Source organism: Trachurus japonicus, unplaced genomic scaffold (genome assembly GCF_045865225.1).
Source record: "Trachurus japonicus isolate A0001 unplaced genomic scaffold, Traja_1.0 AP030546.1".
In the NCBI taxonomy this organism is placed as follows: Eukaryota; Metazoa; Chordata; class Actinopteri; order Carangiformes; family Carangidae; genus Trachurus; species Trachurus japonicus.
Window position 1 is genome coordinate 880 of NW_028220679.1, and position 4,835 is coordinate 5,714.

The 4,835-nt window shown below is 43.4% G+C and overlaps 1 pseudogene; it reads left to right on the plus strand.

The window, feature by feature from the left end:
- The first annotated feature begins 575 nt into the window (after positions 1-575).
- LOC146960235 (uncharacterized) lies at positions 576-2,074 on the plus strand (annotated as a pseudogene).
- Positions 2,075-4,835: the final 2,761 nt, after the last annotated feature.

Genomic DNA, 4,835 nt, shown 5'->3' on the forward strand with positions numbered 1-4,835 from the left:
GGCCAGCATCACATCGCAGTATGGTCGGATCTTGAAGATGGATTCAACAAAGAAGGTGGCCCGAAAGCTTGCAGGACACAGCTATTGCACCGCTACCTGGGAAACCGATGTTCACAGCCAGTGAAGGTTTTGGTCTTGGGCCGATGATCGAAGGTCTCATCATGAGATACAGAGTGGCTGGGGTGGCTCCTCCTGAGATGTCGACCGAGACTGCTGTAGAAACACTCTTCTGAGGAGGATGTTTGAAGAGTGGGGGCAGATGAACATCCGGTTGGACATCTGGCACTTCATGCGGAGGTTTGCCGCACCAGCTCTACGCCACCTTTATGAGTCGCCTCAGCCACTGTATTTTTGTGGGACCTGGATGACATGACGGCTCTGAAGGAGGCCAAGCGTGCAGAGCTAGAAGCTGACCGGAAACATCCTTCTGAGGCTGATGTGACTCGCTCCATCAGCCGAAGCAAACTCGCTCTGCATTGCAGGAGACCCAGGCTCTGATTCAGGGCCTTATCCAGACCTTTGACGGGGATGCTGGCTCTAACACGCTGGAGGTGCCTCTAATCGACTTGGCCCAGATGAGAGACATCCTGAAATCCCAGCGGAAGCATGTGGCCTGCATCCAGGATCCTCCAGGTGTGTAGCTGTACACGCAGACGGGAACTCTAATGAAGGGAGGGCACCGTCTGCCAACATACCGCTGTACAAGAGGGTCGACGTCACTGGAGTCATTCCACTTGCACATGAACAGATTCATCCCAGGTAAATATGCAAATCCTTTCTCCTCTGACTTCATTAAAATGTTAAACTATGTTTAGATTAAATTACAATTTAGTTAATTGATAATTTAGAAATTGAATTAACTGTAAGAAAAACGGTTCATGTCACACCTTATCGTTTGCTAGTTCATTTGTAGTTATATTAAGTTGACCCAGATCTTGAGTTACGTTGTAAATTTGATTTGGCTGGTTTTGGGGTTAAATAAAAACCCATTGTTGCTTTGAAACTGCTCCTGTGTTCTGTGCCCCTGACATATTTTAAAGGAAATGTTTGCGTGACCTCCCTTTTTTTTTGTTTTTACATTTCAATTTACTTTACAGGTACCCTGGCAAGTGACATGTTCTTCCAGACGTATCTTTTGGATGGACTTGCAAGGTGGAACGATGACCAGGCTGCTGCAGCAACTATTGATGTGCAATAGCCGCATTCATACAATCATCTTCTCCGCCATGCTGTCAGTATGCTTGCAGAGGAGGTTTTGGACTGGGCGAGAAGATCATCCCTTACATTGGGCCAAGAAAATACACTGGTAGATGACTATTATATTTGTTGTTTTTTGTGACAATAACATTAAAGTTTACCAAAAAATTTACCACCAACTTATTATATAATGTCCTGGTATATTATCTAATCGTTTGTCATGTGACGATCCGGGGTTGTCTGTGCTCTATGCGTTTCCCTTCCCCCCTGCAGTGGCTGTAATTCTGAGGCAGAGCCCAGGAATCGGGAACACCTGCCGCCTTGGATCCCGGTGCCTACAAATGATGGCTGGCCAGTCTGCTCGCGTTCTCTCTCCCTGCCACCAGCTGGAAGCTCGGCCCGAGCCACCATTGTTTTCTTTTGTTTTGTGCGCTGGTTATGGTTCTGTTCGCATGTATTCCTTACGTTGTAAATAAATTTCACACTTATTATTGATCCTCTGTCCTCCGTTTGGTTGTTTTGTTGTGGTCACTGAGCCGGGCCATAACAAGGTTTTTATATTTTAAAAGGTAAGCTTATGGGCAGTGGAATACCTTTATCAGCAAACTGGTAAAGTCCTGCAGGACTACAAGTTGGCTACTGAAGCGTCAGAGACCACGGATGTTCATATAGAGGGGGATGAAGGTTATGTTGAACATGAGGAGTTTCAGGACATCACTGTCCCCATCTTTGGCACAGAAAGACCACCTGCTGCGTCTTCACAAGCATCGTTGTCTGCAGGGTCTGTGGTCCCATCATCTCCAACTCCTCCTGCAACCTGCACCATGGCATCACCGTCTGTGGTCCTGCCAGCACCATCACCATCACCTTCTGTCATGTAATGAAAACTGATTACTGCTGGAATGCAAAACTGATATGAAATAAAACTGATATGAAGCATGCTAATGTACTCACCGTTGTGTCACTGTTGCAGCATTCACTTCTGGGAGCTGGATAGTGGTCTCACTCATCAGCTTGGCATTGGTGATGATGCACTCTCGGATGCGTGCTTGTAAACACGTTGTCAGGGTGGGGGTGGTGGACCCAAATGCAGACAACTCAGTAAAGTTCCACCAAAGATATTTATGAAAAAAGGTAAAAAAAAAAAAAAAAGGTCTTCAAAATCCAACAGAAAAGAACAAAGTATCAAAGGGCCTAAGTCCCAGACAGGGAAAAAGAGGAATACAAAGTACAACAGAAAATAACAAAGTTCAAAACAAGAGACTGGAAACATAAAAACTCATGGGGAGACACACTGTGAAGCATGACTTCCTCATAACACACACACGCATTTGGGTAGAGAGCACAGAGCCTTATGAAGACGGCCGCCACCACTCTGTTGCAATCAATCCACTGTGCAGGAATTTGAGCCCCAATGAAACACCTGCAAATTACAACAGAATACATATCAATAATATATATACACTCTTATGTGGTATTTTTGTTCAAGTTTTCCTTTTTTGTTTGTTTGTTCTGTTTTTCTTGTTTTGTCTTCTTTTATTTGTCGTCTACACATTGATTTTTAATATCCGTGCATAGTTATGGTGTCTTGTTTTTTTTAATGAATGTTCCCTTTTGTTTAAATTACTATTATTTCATGTAATGTAAGTTTTGGACCCCAGGAAGATAAGCTGGTTGTCAAGATGTCAGCAAATGGGGATCTTTTAATAAACGTAACTATACTAATAAAGATAGAGATGCTATTTCAGCCAGTGTCAGTTTTTAATTTAGTTTTAATTTAACACACCTTTTGGTGCTCTCCACACCTGGTGCCACAATCTTCTTAGTGGCCCTTGAATCGTCCGTGTTTTAGGATGGCTTGGTGACGTGGTGGGTAAACAGTCTTCTTCTGAAATACTCCCCCAATGCAGGGTGATGATCCTGGTGCACTCCTCTCCACTCAGTCTCTGAGGTCAACCAAAAACTCTGCCAAGTCCTGCACCGCTCCATACGCCTCAATATTGTCAGGTTCAACAGAATCCTAAAATGAAAGATAGTTTTAACCCTGATTTTGTTTGCAAACATGTAAATATTCATTTAAAAAAGAACCTGGCCCTTACATCATGTGAAATGGACTCTTAGATGTTGGAGGATCCATTTCTGCTGATAATTGGTGCACTAGGGCTACATGAAAAAAAGAATATATTTAGGTTAAATTTGTCTTAGGATCTTTATCACAAATATATATTTAGAGTTGGTGTGATAACAAATACCAAAACTATATGAATAATACTCACAGCTATGTGCTCCAAGTGCTGGAAGGACCGCAGCAGTGACGCCACGGTGCAGGCTGCAGGAGATGTCACACAGATGACGGAGGAACCACAAGCGGCCCACGTAACACACCGAACTGGATTTCAAAGAAACCCAGCAGGTGTTTTTGGTTTGCTGGATCTCCATGGTGCTGAATTAAAGCGTTTGTGGCCTTGGCAAGAACTCCCTCAGGAGACGTTGGTTTCACCCATGGCTTTGCTTTGTTGATCTCCTTCACCGTGTTTGTTTCACCGTGTTTGTTTCAGCGGTGTCAGCCCGTTTCCTGAAGCAAGGTTCCATCTAAATTAAAAAATGAAAATATAAAGAAAACAGAAACAGATGTAAATAACACAGTTGTGAAAGACGAGATGAACAACATATTTGATAACACAATATACAGCTGTGTATATTGTATTCCTTGCTCAACAAAACTGGGAAAATATGGTAATTTACTCAAATTCTTTTATTAAACCAATATGACTATAACGTTTACATTTTTTAAAAGTGAGATAACAGCAATGTAGTTGAAATTGTTCTTCTTTTGTCACCACATCACTCTCATGCAAACTCAATTAAACCTCAAACCAGTAAACAATTGCTGAACGAATCAGTTTTTCAGGAAGGTAGACAATATAAGGCCAAATACTGAACAAGAATGGCCAGATCCTGTCAGAACTTGTTTTCTGAAACACACAGAAAAAATAACATGCACATGAATTTAAAAAAAAAAAAAAAAAACATGAAGGAGGGCAACCTGAGTAAGTCAACAAGAAAACTGGTTCAACAGCCTGTTGTAAGACCAAGTCCATGTCCACCCTCTCAGAGCGATAGATATAACATTATATTATGTTATATCTATCGCTCTGCACCCTCTCACTCATCCTCCGCATCACTATCCACTTCCTCCTCCTCCTCCTCATCATCATCATCCTCAACTACCAGTTCATTTTCAAACTCTTCACCCTCATCTTCCTCCTGCTGCTCAGCTTCTCCATCATCTTCCTGCTCTCCTCGTCTGGCCTGAGCCAACTCCTCTCTCCTTGCTGCACATGGCTCCCCTTCTTTGAAACAGCTGGATCAATGGTCCTCACTGCCACCAGCTGCCACGGTCAGGCCACACCGGGCCACACACACCTTATCCCGCCGGTTTATCTCCAGCTTCTCGCTACTAGCCTTCTTCCTACCTCCACCACGCAGCCTGGCCCTTTTAGCTCAGTTTTATTTTTTCGCCTCTCGTTGGCGTCGACAGAGAAGAGAAACGTCCAGCGGCTGCTTCTCCCAAGTTTTCCTCTGCATATTTTACGACAGAAAGTTTGATTTTCAAGCTGAAGCCGTACTTTTCACTG